General features: G+C 43.9%; 1 protein-coding gene across 2 annotated transcripts in view; it reads left to right on the top strand.

Moving 5' to 3' along the window:
* CYP7B1 (cytochrome P450 family 7 subfamily B member 1) overlaps nucleotides 1-17,195 on the top strand; it is a 1,473,462-nt gene that overhangs the window by 1,004,114 nt on the left and 452,153 nt on the right. The window lies entirely within an intron of this gene.

The following is a 17,195-nucleotide window of genomic DNA, read 5'->3' as shown; positions in this document are numbered from 1 at the left end:
AATTTACACTGGAATAACCAGCTTGTTACTAGCTTTCAAATGACATCTAAATGAATGCAGTGCGACGTATTGTTGCTGAGAAATCACTAGTTATGATTGTATAGCTGTGGCCAGCAGTCACCCCAATTATCAGCAGATAACACTTGGGCCCTTCAAAGACTCCCCGCCGCAAGAATGGAAGACTCAGCCATGGGGCAAATTTCTTGTCTTTTATTAGAAAACAAAATGACAGGGATCACACCAGAAAAACAAGTATCAACCATGGCTCTCGTCTTCTTGGCATGTTTCATCTGTTTTTTTATCCCGGTGTGATGTTACAAATCCAGGTTCTATCCCAGAATCCTATCACACATTTACATTGGTCAGTTTGGCTAGTTTACATATAGGAGATATATTGGTAAGTTCTACTAGTAGATAGCCATACCTAGTGGCTCCTCCTAAAACCACTTCTACTAGTATCAATCTACAATATTACAGGGTCGCAGAGAGACGATTGGCCCTTGCAACAAATTATATCACCCCGTGAAAGGTGAATTTGGATTGGGCAGAGTGTGTTCTCCCCTCCCTGGGACCATGAACAGTTACCAGACTGAGTGTACCTTTTCAGGGCAATGGGCATGAACATGGAGATGTGACGTGTTCCCTCATTTTGCCATCACTAATCACCTAGACCTGGAAGAGTCCATTCAGTTAGCAGTTTGTGGGAAACACCCTTTTCCCCACTGGTTTGATGGGAACAGTCCTCTTTGTCTACTTTGGTTGAATGGTAATTATCCTGTTCGGCTGGGTCACGTATGTCGAGACCACATCATGAAGCTGTCCTGCTTGTAAGTATGAAGATTTTAGCCTGATTTTCTGCAGGTGACTCATTGGGCCTCATTACAAGTCTGGTGGTAACCGAGCCAGAAAAACCGGCAGGTTACCGCCGGACTCGTATTACCATACCGCCTCCGTGATTCCCAGAATTACTGGGGCATTATGACCCCAGTGACCCGGGAATTCCGGAGGCAGAATTGTGTAAGTCCCCATTCCCATGGAGTCCAATAGGACTCCATGGGGATGGGGACAATGGAAACACTGGTTCCGTCTGTGACGGATGCCGGTGTTTCCATTTCCGCCTGCAGGCGGGTGGTGTTAAACCCGCCAGGTCAGACCTGGCAGGAGTGACACCTCCTACCTGCAGGACTCGGAATCAGCCAGTCCAGAAAGTACGGTGGTGGCGGTTTTACCACCACCGTTCTTTCCGGACCGGCTGACTCATAATGAGGCCCATTGTCTTGGACAATGGAACTTTCCCGTCTCCAATTGTCCTTGGCTGGGTTGACACATTTTTAGAAGCAAACTCTTTTAGTATTGTAATTTCAAGTATTTTAGCATGTTGTGCTCATTTAATTCATAGGGCTATCTTACTTGATTTTAGTACTTATTTTAATCTGCATCTGAACTTTGAAATTGTGCCTCCTGTCATTTTATACAGAACGGTCTACCTTGTGGGATTTCTACCTTTCAGCTCTGAGTAGCCCCGGCAAGCTTATTTCCTCACGAGTTCCCCGGACTACATTTTTCCAGTTTCCTGGAGTCCTATGCAGTATTTATTTGCTCAACAGGTGCATCAGCACTGGCGCATGAGCATTTAGCCAGTCTGTGCGGGCCATTGATGTTGGCTGCTTTCTTTCCATATGGGTAAGAGATTAATAAATTGCCTCGCCAGTATAGGATAGCATGGCTGGGGAGAAAAACCTAGGGCGTACCCATCTATCTTACAGTGTGCACACTGCTGTTATTGTGAAATGCTACCTTGGTGAAGCAACAGATTTTCTGGCCCATGGGGAGTGGGCTGGGAGACCTTGGTCAATAAAACATCAGATGGAACACTCTGGCACAGGTATATCGGGAGAGTACGCTAATACTCTCAAATTAAACATGGTAACACCAGGCCTGGAATCGAGTGATGACCCCAAGAGCAATGGGCGGATGGGACCACTGGAGGTCCAGATTGTACCTTCAACTGTGGTGGATCCTGGACCAAATAGTACTGAGACCCAAGTGCAATATAGGGATATGAGTGGCCTTAGGCTGACCACCCCTTTGGGTAGAGAGGTACATGTGAAACCCACTTATAAGAGCTGTCTCAAAATACTTCTACTTAACACTAGATCACTTTTGAACCATGCCCTGGAGATGTCCACGTAAATTTATGACAAACATATAGATGTTTGTGCCCTTACTGAAACATGGTGTCATGCTGCAGCAGGGCCAACACTTGTGCTGGATATTCCCTCCGGTTATGACATGCTAGGGTAGGACAAACAGGAAGGAAAATGTGGTGGGGTTGCCTTTATTTTTAAAACTGACCTGGATGTTTGGGAGGTAGCACTACAGGATATTGAAAGGTGTGACACCATCCAATTTAAAATCAGGACAGATGCAGAAACCACCTATAACTTGCTTTTGGTCTAAAGACCCCCTAGCCCAATGCCTACATTTAGGATGCAAATGTGACATACTCTCCTTTCTATTTTGAAACCCAACACCAAAGCCCTTGTCCTAGGGGATTTTAATTTTTGGTTGGGACTTGAAGGTGATTCCCAGGCAGGAATTATGGAAAAATCCCAGGAAAATGTGGGTTTTGAACAACTTATTAGAACACTCACTCACACGAAAAGTAATACCTTGAACTGGGTTGCCACACATAATGTTGTTACCATGGATAAGGTGGTGGCACCGTGCCCCTGGCCAGACCATTTTTTTTTACACTTTTCTATATTGTGTTTTAGAATTGAGAGAGTGAGGGAGGTGAAGAAAGTAATAGTCACGATGAGGAATCTTAAAAAACTCAATCCTGAAGCAATGAAACCGTGGTTATTATCATTGGCAGAGAAGACGCCTAAGCTTACCATGGAGGATGACATTGCATACACCTATCAGCAAACCCTAATGGAGGCCACAAATATTTTAGTGCCCCTCAAAACTAAGCGGATAGTGGAGAGAAGGGGGAACTCTTCGTACTCCATGGAGCTGCAAAAACCTAAGGCTACTAAAATGAAATACTTTTACGCCTGGAAATCCTCTCAGGATGCTCAGAAAGGGGAGAGCTATAAAAGGACTGCTAACATTTTTTTTTTATGGTAGAATTGCTAAAGTGCAATTTGAAACCAAGGAACTCTTCGAGATTTTGAAAGAGTTAGAGTATTCAGGCAATAGTAAGACTGAGATTGGTAATAAAGACGCTGCCTGGTGTACTTCCATCCAGAATTCTATGATAGGGAAGCTCAGTCCAATCAAAGATAAGATTGTGAAGAGACAAATAATTTATATATCCATTGGAGGTCATCCAGGGGTGACTATTTGTATGCCCAAGATGATAAAAGTACAATACAATATCAGGTCCATCAGAGAAAATGAACTGGCTGTGAACATTGATAAAATTAAACCTACAAGTTGTAGAGGGGATTTATGTCCAGTTATGATCATAAAAGCGTACACCCCGATGTTGATAAACTCACTTTTCAAGCTTGTAAATGCACAATTTAAAGAAAACTCTGTGCCAACTATTCTCAAGAATGCGCGTAACACTCCTCTTTAAAAAAAAAAAAACAGGTTTGTGCCCCACAATGCAGGTTTGTGCCCCATAACTAATACATTATTTTTATTAGAAATATTGGACCGTGTTACGTATGTGCAAGTTGCAGCCCATTTGAAAAACCAGGGGATGCTCAATCAATGGCAGTCCGGCTTTAGACCAAGCTGTGGGACAGAGACAGCCATGATTGATCTTAAGTCTAGGCTCCTACGGATTATGGACAAGGGTCAAACACTCCTCTGACATCTGCCGCCTCCTGGAAGAACTTGACCTTGATGTCCTCAGTCTCACCGAGACATTGTTCACGGCCAGCTCTGTCACAAACTTTCACACTCTCGTCCCTCATGGCTACAAGATCCTCTCTGCACCCAGGTCCAACCATTCCAGAGGGGGTGCAGCCCTGACCTTCCCCGAGTGGATTCCTACGCAGACCTACTCCTCTTTCGAATGCCTCGTATACAGGCTCTCTCTCTCTCCTAGCCATTACCTTACTGTGGCTACCATCTATCGGCCACCTGGTCAGATCTCCTCCTTCCTCTCTGAGTGGGCGGACCTCTCATTCTCCCTCCTGGTCTCGGACACTCAACTTATCCTTCTTGGAGACTTTAACATCCACCTGGATGCTTCCTGTCCTTCCTCTGGACTCTTTCGCCACCTCTCTGACTCTCTCTCACTCTCTATCGTCCCCTCTGGCCCGGTTTACTCTGCAGGGCATACTCCGGATGTTCTGATCTCTAGAGACCTTCCCCTTTCCATACCTCTCACCACTCGTCTCTCCTGGAGTGATCACTTTCTCCTTTCCTCCCAGCTCACTCTCTACACCTTCGGAGCTGCCAGAAGCACATAAACTACTCTCGTGACCCTCCATGAGGACCTGCTCCCCAACCATGATTTCCTGCACCCCCTGTTTCATCTTACTTGATCTCTCTTCTGCCTTTGACACAGTCAACCATGCCACCCTGCTCAACCGTTTCTGTGATAACCTGGGTATCACTGATCAGGACCTGGCTTGACTGACTTTTCCTCTCTGATCATCCCTCCCAGGTCCAACTTGGGTCCTTCCTTGCCTCTATCTCTATCTGTACCTGTGGTGTTCCCCAGAGGTCTAACATCTCTCGCTGGCTGTTCAACCAACACCTGGCACTTCTTGCCCACTGCATTGCCGCTCTCTGCCCCAATTTTCAGTTCTATGCGGATGACACTCACCTCATTTTCAGGCTCCCTTCAGCCACCTCTTCTTCTTCTATCATCTCTGACTGTCTGCTATCCAGGAGTGGTGTGCCGCCAATGATCTCTGCCTTAATGCCAGTAAGACTGAGATACTCCTCATCAGCAAACCCGCCCCTCCTTTGCTGTCTCTCTCTGGAGCCTCAATATCTTCAACTCTCTCTTCCTAAATATCTTCCTTCTCGAGCTCTTCACTCATCTGCCTCCAACTCCCTCAGCGTCAGTCGCTTCTGCAAGCAACGAGTTGGTGATAGATCTCTTTGTTCAGCTGTGGCATCCCTCTGGAAAAGCCTCCCTGCCTCTCTGAAAATTGAGGAGAACCATCTCTGGTTCCGGAAGCACCTCAAGACCTTCCTCTTTGCCTCTGCATTCTCTACTTCTCTCCCCTGCTGAACTCCTTTGCTGAAACTGAAAAAGCACTGGTCACCTGGCTATCCTCTGTTTCCCGGGCCCAGGTCCCCTCCCCACCAGTTGCACACCTGCACTGCCCCACTGGCAACCCTTGTCCTCTGGGGCTGGTTCTGTATCCTTACAGCCCCCTACCAGCACTTGACACCTGATGGCTGCACCTACCCTTGCACCTGCCACCAGCTGCCCACACTTCTTATTTATTGCTCCTATTTATTGTTTCGATTTATTTACTGTTTATCCTATGTATTGCATTTCCCCTCACCTTCCCCCTCGCACTTTTCCCCTTCCCCACCTCCCCTTCACTTGCACAATCTCAATGTCACCTGGCCTAGTAAGATCGTTGTCTCTGTCTTCCCTCTGTTCCCCTCCCTTGCCTTGTCTCGCCTTGAAACACTTGTGTGTAGGCGCATTATAAATGCCATATCTTATCATATCCTGCTTTTTTTCCATTTAGTTTGGCGGCATGGTCTGTTGCTTGCTCTACAATATAGGGCCCATCGATCCTCATGTTAAACCAGGCCCTTAAACAATTTATGAAGTAGGGCCGCGTCGCCAAGGTAAAGTAGTGGTTGCTTGAGGAGTCTTTCACTTGTGGCTGGGATGATATCTTCTTCACTGTTCTTTGACCTCTCCCCCTGCAGTTGATGAGAAATAAAAGACACTAGACATCAAAGAAGCCACATATTCGTAAATTTCATTTCCAAACACATCAGAGGCTGAATTTAAGGAACTCATGGTGGCAACAGTGAAGACAGACACAAGTGATCACAGTTCAAGGGTGTTTATTAAACTGTAAATGCAGGGTGGAAAAACACCTAACCTAAACCTAAAATGGGAGCAAGCTTCGACCATCAAATGAAAAATAAGGCAGTCCTTGTGGCGTCTTGTCAAAGTAAAATCCTATACCAAAAAAAATACTATTGCCAAATCCTTACAACTAATTAAAGAAAGTGTGTGGGATAGGATTTTCAATATAGAAAGAAGTGTTCACAAATAATAAGACAGGATGTGATTGCCAGGAGTCTTCCATCCCCACATTTTGAGCACTGGACAAGGTGGATCTCCAGAGCAGAGCACACTCTCAAGCTTTCCCAGAACTAGCCAATAGTTCCATACCAGCTATCAAGTTCTTCTTGGTTAAGTCTCTTTTCAATAAATGTCTTTTGCCTTCAAGGGCCTAATGTATGCAACATAATAAACAAAAGGTTCCTTTCCAACTGGACTTTGGGGGGGATGACTTTCCACCCGTGGACCTCGCTCTTTCATGCCCGAACCCGTAGGCTTCCCTCAATCGGGCTCAGGCCTTTCTTTTGGAATCTCCCTCTTCAGGGCTCGGATCCAAATGCCAAGGGGAAAAATCCACTTCCCCAGTCTTAGAATACTCCTGACATACACAAATCTTTTTTTTTTCTTCAATTAAATTCTGCTTCATTTCAGTATGCCACCATAAAAGCACAAGCACAAATTAAAATAGAACATCATAAAACACTCAAAACATAACATATTTAAATCCAAATTTAAATTCACGAATCTTACTGTCTTTCTAAACAATTCTTCAGGCTTCACCCCTTTTTGTCGGTATTCCTCTGCCGGGTTCACTCTAGCCAACTTTTGCTAAACAGTTGACTGTGAACATTCCTTGGTTGGGTTCACTCCTGTCAACACACTGTACTTCAAGACTTTAGACTTTGCCCCCTTTTATCGGCATCCCTCTTTCGGGTTCACTCTTGCTAATCTTGTCAATCTTATCTTTCTCATTCAACTCTTATGATGCAGGATTCACTTGCCCAATTCTTATGATATGGGATTGACTTCCCTTATCTTCACAATCATCTGTCGGCCAAAGACTTTTGACTGTACAGAGGAGTTTACAATACCCCTGTATGACCACTTGACCCCCCTTTTTGCCTTTTCCCAAGGCCTTATGGTTATTGTAGTATTCAACAATTGTGTAATCGCCCAAAGTTTCCTGAGTGAGCACCCACATGGTGCCAGACTCCTCTGTTGCTGGTTTTCCCCCTTTTAGTGTCTCAATAGCTCTTTATGCTTTCACAGTTCATTTAGCCGCTTGCTACTTTTAACTTAACACAGTTCGGTTTCTTATGGACTCTCTCCTCGACTCGCCAGCTGTGATGAATTGCTTGGCTTTCTTTCTCTCTAGAGTCAAGGTTGGCACTACAGAGACAAGCGTCTCTCCCGGGCTTGGTTATCAGCGGAGGAGGGTCTTGTGTACCTTTGACATCTGCTGCAACATATGCTGGAGGATTCACAGGCCTTGGTTGGAAAGGGCAAGGTTGCTTCTCTCCTTGTCACCCTCTCAATATGCACCGTCTTTCTCCTCCTCTTGAACTGCCATGCTGAGTTAGCTCTCTTGTATTGTATTGGGGCATGTCAAGTAAACAGCTCTGGTGTTAGTCCATTGTCTTTCGTGTTGTGCGAAAGTGTTCATGTCGGAAAAGGTGCGGGCAGTGTTTTGGAATATCCTACATGGTAGGATGGGGAAAAGGGGTTGAAAGATGGGGGATACTGCGTATCACCTGTCGGTACCCCACTCCCACTCCCAAAGGACCCCCCATCCAGGTGATCCTCCCTCACTGGTCCACCCCCAGGAACTGGATCCAATAGTGATGGCTGTGTCCTGGCCAACTGGATGACAGATACCCAGAGACTAGATTGGGAGAAACCTTCAGGTTTCTCACAGGTAGTTGCATGCGCCATCCGGTTACCCCCCCCTCATTGTGTGTTAAGTGGTGGTTGGATCCGGACTCATTGGGAAATGCGAACAGGGCCAGGGGCAAACAGTGAATCCAAGACTTTTTTATAGTGGCTTTTATTTTAGCGATTTATTTTTTTTTCTCTCAGCAGGCCATTGAGGTGCTCACACTTCCTTTATGCTTGCAGGTGATAGGCACAGGAGAATTTGTGCTGTATCCCCTGAATGGTTGTGATGTGCTCAAAAGTCTCATTCCCGAAATTAGTCCCATCGTCTGACCGCAGGACTTCACACACCCTCCCCCATCGTGGGAATACCTCTCAAATGAAGAATTTTGCTGCCCTGAGGGTATGAACAGGGACCAGCTTTGATCCATCGGAATAACATACATACAACCACTATCATGTTGCACACAGTCGATGTGGAGGTGTTGGAAAGCCTGATTGGGTGGGGTATGGCTCCTCTCACTACCCTTAAAGTATACCCTGCAGTGAACATTTTACAGATGACAAAGTTTTCCATGAACGTGGCTATGTGCTCTGCCATATTAGGATGGAACCAATCTTCCCCAATGTAAGCAGAAAGTACTTCTTTACCCATATGTGTAGGAAAATGCCTTTGCGTGAGTGCAATCTGCAATAAGGCTGTTGGGAGTACTAGATTGCCTGTGCTTTCCTGTCACCACAAAGCATCTGTAGGAGATATTGCACATCCCCTTCTTCCCCATAAGTCCTCTCCTCTGTCAGAGCCCTTCCCTGTAACTCCATTATCTTTGTGGCTTGTAACGTATTATAGCCTTACTTTAGAATCATATTGGGCACATGGATACGTGTGTTTGATGGGGTATCGAAGCATGTTATTCCTGCAAAATATGCTGCACGTTTTGCTTCCGCGTCTGCTGCTTTGTTGCTCCAGTAGACTGCGCCCCTGCCCCCCTTGTGTGGGCCTTGCACTTTACGACCACTATTGCTGCTGGGAGTTGAAGCGCATCTATGAGCCTACCTGATAGGGGCGTGTTCTGCACTGGTGTGCCGTCAGCATGTGTGAAGCCCCTCCTCTGCCATTGTGACAGCGGAGAGTGCACTGTAGATGTCACATAGGCCGAATGTGAATACACTGTGATTTCCTGGTCCCTGCATGCTTCTAATGCCATTATGAGAGCCACTCATTCTGCTGCTTGCGCCGAATAATGTGAAGGCAATCTCACGCTTGCTTTCTGCTGTAACGTCTGCTTTTAGTCTCACCACTACTGTCCATGTATGCATTTCCCCTGTTTTCGGGTCTATTGTCGATGGCCCATCAATGTGAAGACCATCTCCCCCCTCAAGTGGCTTTTCCCCCACCATGGGAAATTCATCATACTGTTCCTTGTATGCAGTACAGTCGTGTAGATAGTCTCCCTCCTCTACTGGCTCAGCTAGAAACATCACCGGATTGACAGTCCTGCACCTCACTACATTGAATGCTGGATTTAAGATAATCACCTCATATCAGAAGCTTGCTGTGTGGTCAACATACTCTTGGGTCTTTCGAGAATTGCAAAGAGGGTGTGCGCCATGTATAGTGTGGTGCTACACCCCATAGTGATACTCGCTGACTTCTCTACAGTGAATGCGGCAGCAGCCAGAGCTTGCTCTCAAGAGTAACGTCCAATAATTTCTGGGTCTAAACGTCCACTATAATAAGCCAATGGCTTGTGCCCTAGGGTAATCATCTGTATATCACTACTCCATTGGAGTGTTAGAATAAATACAATTAATCTTTGATTCCGAATACTGGAAATGTGCACATTGCTTTCTTCAGTACCTCAAATACTTCAATCCTTTCATGTGTCCATACCAACTCACCATTCCCTCTCTGTACCTCCCTAAACCCGTTAAACAAGAGTCTTGTATATGTGCTATAGTCATAATTGCAAAGGCCCAAGAACTGCTGGATTTCTCTCACTGTATTTGGCATCTGCATTTTACTGATTACCTCAGCCCTTTCTGGAGTCACTTTTCTCCCTTCTTGTGATATCAAGGGCCCTATGTATAGCACTTCCACTTGGCAATATCTTAATTTTGCCTTGTCCACCTTGTAACCTTTGCCTGCCAATACTGTCAGCAAGTATACCGAGTAATGTTGACACTGTTCCTCTTACTTACTACAAATTAAAATGTCGTCCACGTATTGTATGACTGTGCTCGTTATCTATATGTTGTCTAGACCCATCTGCAGGACCCTATTGAAGATGGAAGGTGACTCACAGTACCCTTGTGGGAGTCTTGTGAATTTCTACTTCCACTATATAGGAAGGAGGATAAGTCCTATGACTCTTTGTGAAGTGGTATAGAAAAGAAGGCATTTGTCAAGACTATTAACTTGAAGTGCGTAGCTTCCATTGAGATGCTGCGCAAAATTGTTGCTGGATTCGAGTCTAATGGGAATTCTGATTCAACAATTTGGTTCTAAGGGCACAAATCCTGGATGAAATGCCATGATCGCCCTGTCGCTGTTTCTACCAGATCGATGTGAAGCAAACTGTTGTATGAAAGTGGTAAATGTTGTGTAGTAAATTTAAGATGAGTGTTATAAGTATTTTACACTGTTTTAAAAAAAAGAAAATGAAGAAAATTATTCTGAAGTAAAATGTTGTGACATAGAGAAATGTTAAGTGGTAATAGGTGGTTAATCTACTAAATGATAAAGTAGTACTTGATCATTCTGCCTGTTGTGTAAATGGGACTTCTAGAGAGGGGTAGTCGGTCTGTCTTTCTGCTTTTCAGTTTGAGCAGTATTTGTCCACCTGTCCATTCATTTGGTACCACCAATTCCTGTCCTTCAGTAAGCCTTGTGTTCCCCAATTCATTATTGTTTAGCTACGCTTGCATCTTGCTGTACTCCTTGCATTCGATGCTACTGTCTTGAGCTATTCTGCTCACTTGCTTTGCACCATCAGTTGTGCTTTTGCCACTATAAGGTGGAGATGTGAAAGTGGGATTGGTGTATCCTGCCGCTGCTTTTAATTCTTTCATAGGGTAAAATCCCCTGCTTTCTGTTGCTGTGTCTGTGTTCGCTGTTTTAAGAGGGGGAGGAGGATAAGAACGAGGAGGAGGAGGAGCTGAGGGCCGTTCGCTCCCGTTGGCTCAGCATCCAATGCCATTGAACCAAGTTCCCTTCCTCATCCCGAAACATCTTGCACAGCTCTAATTAGCTCAATTGTTTGCTTAGTTTACTCCCTTAATAAGCTGCCTACAAATAAGTGCTCATTTGTTGCTGCACACATTTGTAAAAACTTCCATCTTTGCCAACTTGCCCTCTGTGTCGCAAGTCCATCCCGTGCTATACTTCCGTATTTTGTCTTGATACTGTGGGAGGCACTTGCACGAATGCTGAAGGTGTGTATCCTTTGTTACCTTTATATAACACTAGATCAATACTTACTAGACCGCAAATCAGGATTTTGATACACCCAATTTTAATCAATACAATAGAAAAATCTTTTCTTTAGCCTCCCCTGGCTCACACCAACAACCCACATGTGCTCTGCACACCACCCCTCTTGCGGCCTTTTGTCCTGAAGGCTCAAATCACTACTCCACTCACAAGCCTTTCAAGCTCCGCCCAAATGGCACAACACTGATTTTCGATCGCAATCAGCAAACTACTCACCATGTTCAACCGCGTTCTGTATACTTCGTCATATTAAAAACATCACTGTGATGTCACCACTACCGTAGAGGAAGAGTTTTCCATACTCGATCTTTAAATAGATGTGTCCGCTTATGACGTGCCCCAAATACAGTGACAACCACAACATAACATAAATACGGCTGCCTTCCTGTCTCCTAACAAGGTAATTCTAAAATCTCGTCGTCCCTTTTCTATAGTGTTGCTTTATAGAAATGCACCTCCGCGAGGTCAATCGGGAAACCACCTTCCACAATATAAGGTAGCTTCTTCTGCTAAGCAATACACCCAGGTAAACCATTCAATAATCATCCATGAACAAAGCTAAATTGCCTAACTCACAGGGAAACCATTATATATATTTATATATTACATGGCCTGCGGTAGCGGTCATGTAGTTATGGTTAAATTGCTCATCTCATAGGAAGAGCACTTTTTGGGCAGCTTATAATGTCTCTCCCACTGGACGAATCCACACCAAACTTTGCAAAAGAAGTATATGGCCCACTCTGAATTTTTGCAAAGTTTGGTGAGGCTTGGTCCGGGGGGGGGGCAAAGTTATAGGGGGGTCCCAAAATTTCTTTTTTTTACATAAACTGAATGGGGAAAAAACATTTCTCACGTCTACAGCCCAAACCGCTGGACGGATTTTCACCAAATTTGCGGCAGGAGCAGCGGCTTGGTCCAGAAAGAGTGCTTTTGTAAATTTGGTGAAAATCCATCCAGTAGTTTTTTTTTTTAAACAACCAAAAAGTAGGTCACAAAAAATGTGTGATATCTATGTCTGCTCCGCGGACACGCTTTCCTGTCCGCACCGTGGACAGGACACTGATTGGTTAATCAGCTTGCGTCATGTCCGCGGACATGCAACGTGTTCGCTGATTGGATGGTGATGAGCATAAAGTGTGTCAGATTTTTGGAAACGCCCGCCATCTTGGATTCACGGACAGCGGACGGTGTCTGCGGACATCGTGGTAAAAACATTAAAAAACACAAAATTGCACTTGTCAAATTTATCAAATAATCTCTGTAGAGGTGAGGGGTGATGAGGAAGGGATGGGATATGGCTGCAAGAAGCAAACAAAACAGGTGTTTTTTGCCGCAAAAGTCCACGAACAGTTTGAATGTTCGCGAACGGTCCTGTAAAGTTTGCGAACACCTCAGCATTATAGAGTTGGTGAAATGCAGTTCTTGAATGGCTTATAACTTTGTCGCTACTGAATGGAACTGCATGACATTTTCCATGTATATTTCTGAACTGATTCTGAGTGAGTTTGGTGGAATTCTGTCGTGAGGGGGCAAAATTAGAGGGGGGTCCCAAAATTTTTAAAGGCTTATAAACGTGGTGCCATTTGACAAATCTACACATAGGTTTGCGAAAAGATTATAGATCTAGATATAGATGTTTTTGTAAAATCTGAATGGATTTTATCAAGCGGGGCTAGGTTATATGACGATTGTATGTGCATACATTTGACACTTTTGAAAAAATAAAACATGGGTGGATTTCCAGCAACTTGCAAAAGGAGCATTGGCAAGGACCTACAAGCATGGTTTTGCAAATGTGCCAGTGTTTTATTATTTGACAAGTGTCATAATGTAGCTACAAAAAATAGCGGTAAACCTTTAGTGACTGAGGGGTAGCCTGTGGCTATGGGCAGTGGCCAGATTCTCCGGGTCATGGAATGGAATAAGGTAATGATCCGGACAATCTAGCTACTGGCCATGACCACAAGGGACAAAACATAGTATTAAAGTGGCCATGTCCACCTGGGACTGGCTTTGTGGTAAAGTTATTCGAAATTGGGAAAGATCTGAAAGGGAAGAATAATGTGCTCATGGTAATATGGTCATAGGGTTCTCTTTTTGCCTTCTGCAGGCTGCCATGGAAAGCGAAGAGGGGCCCTGTATGGAACCCTTGCCTTCCCTTTCCATGGTGGCAATCTTGGAAAAGGATTTTACTTTCTACAACGGGACGCCTCCGGCACACATTTGTAAAAACTTCCATCTTTGCCAACTTGCCCTCTGTGTCGCAAGTCCATCCCGTGCTATACTTCCGTATTTTGTCTTGATACTGTGGGAGGCACTTGCACGAATGCTGAAGGTGTGTATCCTTTGTTACCTTTATATAACACTAGATCAATACTTACTAGACCGCAAATCAGGATTTTGATACATCCAATTTTAATCAATACAATAGAAAAATCTTTTCTTTAGCCTCCCCTGGCTCACACCAACAACCCACATGTGCTCTGCACACCACCCCTCTTGCGGGCTTTTGTCCAGAAGGCTCAAATCACTACTCCATTCACCGGCGTCCCGGTGTAGGAAGAAAAATCCTCTTTTTTAGCACCCCGGGTTCCCACTTTGGAACCTGGTGTGCTATTGGCCTTCATCCCCATTTCAGGGGCTGGAATGGGGGAATAATGGTCCAGAGACCTCGTTATCCACCCGTGCTTCGCTTGGGCTGATAACTTGAGCTGCTGGGCCGGTATCCACCATTACAGTCCCTGGAACGGAGGATGAACGCCACAAAAATCCCATTAGCATAATACAAAATGCAAATGGAAATGTTGGAAAATCTTATTGAGTCTATGTACTTTACTGAGAATTATAAAGTCGATGGAGTCTATACATTTCCTTTTTAGCTCTATTTTTTAACTGTGAAAGGTGGTTCCTAAAGGAATATGTCTTTTGTTGTTTTTGGATGTATTTTTTTTGGCAGGAGAGCTAAGAACGAAAGGTGGGGAGGGAAATGAGGGTAGAGGAACCAAACACTAATATGGAGGAGTAGGTGGACAAGGGAAAATGTTGCATGTGTGTTATTTCTAAGGTAGGGGGCAGTGTTTCTCATGCTCCTTGATTTGATTTCAGCAGTGGTGGTGGCTCTTGGGGAGGATGGATGGCATTAGCTGATGCCATTTTAAGATAAATAGCAGTTTTGCTAAAAGTATGTTCTTATGTACTGTGTACCAGATTGTTAATGGATAATGAGTAGGAATAGGTGTTGGAGCTGTGCAAGGGAAATTGAAAGTTCCTAGATTAGTAGAAAATGCAGTTCTGAACTGTCCGCGAAGCAGAGATCTTATCGTGAAGTGCGGACGGGTTCTCGGACACGTCATAATGCCGCGCGCTAGTGTATGGTCATGTGGCACTGTCCGGAAGGTCCGCTATGAAGTCAGATGTTCGTAGACATCTACGGATGCAAAACTAGTTGAATTAGTTGCAAAAAGTGTATAGAAGTGTTAAAAAGGATTCCAGAATGTAAGAAATGGCAGAGTTTTAAGGTGACACTTTGTAAATGGGACACAAAAATTGCTATATTGGGTAAGTATGATATTAGTAAATTGTAGGAAAATAGCATGCACTGGTAAAAACCCATGAAATTCATTGAAAAAACTTTGTTACAGGGGCGTTATGGTTAAGTTGCACTAATAAAAAACTATGAAATTCAATAAAAAAAACTTTTTTAGGCGGACGTTATAGTTAAATTGCACTAATAAAAACCTTTGAAATTCACTGAAAAAACTTTGTTAAAGGGACGTTATGGTTATGTTGGACTAATAAAAACCTATGAAATTCAAAGAAACAACATTGTTAAAGGGAAGTTATGGTTTCAAGTAAAATTGAAAAACCCCAGAAATTCGCCTGTTATGGTAAACTAAACAACCATAACTCGCGCCACCACCATGCACTGCTAAGACTAACACCCAGGACATCAAAGATGACCTCACAAATGTCATTTATGAAATCACTGATGACATCACATATCAGGGCCACTTGTTTTTGTTTATTGACATATATAGGCCAGGTGGTTTTGTTCACTGGCAGTCAGAATAATAAAATTGAAAAAGGTGCTGTATATCTAGACATTAACCTTGTCATTTGTTCTTTAAGTACTTTCCTTAGGGTTTGGTGTCAGCTCATGGTGCACATACATGGGGAAATGAGCAGGCCTCAAACACATAATTCATTTAATGTCTTTAACATTTTCTGACGATGCAGTTTCTTTCTTCCTTACTTTAGTTTCCCTGTATGTGCCTCTGATTTGTATGCATTGTGGTTCTTCATATGTATTGTTTGTTACAGCACAAGTGCTGTAAGTCTTGAATTGTTAGCTAGTTATTACATGTTTAACATTACTCAAAACTCTGATACGGTAGCATTCATTATTGTACTATCCAAAATTACAATATTATAAATAGTGTACTTCTATGGTGCATGCTGCAGTCATTGCCTATGTTTATGTATGATTGGGTTTCTGTATTAACGACAACACTCCGATACAAAGATATTAGGGGACTTTCCATCAAAATGTATTTCACATGTGAAGTCATCAATGACATTTGTGAAGTCATTTTTGATGTCCTGGGTGTTAGTCTTAGCAGTGCACAGTGGTGGCGCGAGTTATGGTTGTTTAGCTTACCAAACTGGAGAATTTCTGGGGTTTTTTGATTTTAGTTGAACGTCTCTTTAACAATGTTTTTTGTTTGAATTTCACAGGTTTTTATTACTCCAACATAACCATAACGTCCCTTTAACAACGTTTTTGCAGTGTATATATATATATATATATGTATATATATATATATATATATTATTTTTTGTTTTTTCAAAGTTTTTTCATCCGCAAGATAGCTGACTGTCTAAACTGACCACCAAAACTGACCGCCTAAGAAACAGGTATCGTTACACCAAACATAAACTTCAAAAACACCATCAACTGGACACTGCCTCCCCACATTTGCCATATAGCTGAATCTATACTTACACTCTCTGATGAGGTCTTTCGGCCACCAACTCCTCTACAACCTGCCACTCTGCCGTCAGGTTTGATAGGCGTGCCATTGGAAGAGGGCACACATTTTCCTCCAAAGGCAGCTCCTGTCGACCTTCTCTTCATACACACGTGATTTTAGATATTGGTTACTGCAGGTCACCACACAGCCCTTCAGGCATGCGGCGGGATGAGACGGTTTGTTGTCGAATAACCCTAGCAACTCCTCTGCTACCACTTTGTATAGATGTGGCTGGGGCTCTCTTGCAGTCACCCCAATTATCAGCAGAGAACACTTGGACGCAAAACTTCTTCCCACCACAAGAACTAAAGACTCAGCCATGGGGCAAAGTTACTGTCTTTTATTAGCAAACAAAATAACAGGGATCACACCAGAAAAACAAGTATCCTCTATAGCTCGTGTCTTCCAAGCATGTGTCACCCAGGTTTTTCTCGGTATGATGTCACAAATCCAGGTACCATCCCAGAAACCTATCAAACAGTTACATTGGTCAGGTTGGCTAGGTTACATATGAGAGCTATATGGGTTAGTTCTACTAATGTATAGCCATATCTAGTGGCTCCTCCTAGGACCAACTGTATTAGTATCAATCTACAATGTTGTAGAGATGCAAAGAGACCATTGGCCCTTGCAACAAATGATATCCCCCCTGTGAATCTGGATTGGGCAGAGTGTGTCCTCCCTTCCCTGGGACCATGGATGGTTACCAGACTGGGTGTACCTTTTCAAGGCAATGGAAATGACCATGGAGGTGTAAAGTGTTCCCTAATGTTGCCATCTCTGATCACCT

This window comes from Ambystoma mexicanum, chromosome 5q (assembly GCF_040938575.1).
Source record: "Ambystoma mexicanum isolate Mex_15411 chromosome 5q, UKY_AmexF1_1, whole genome shotgun sequence".
NCBI classification, from domain to species: domain Eukaryota; kingdom Metazoa; phylum Chordata; class Amphibia; order Caudata; family Ambystomatidae; genus Ambystoma; species Ambystoma mexicanum.
Note: the sequence above shows the minus strand (reverse complement) of the source record. Positions and strands in the feature narration are given on the sequence as shown.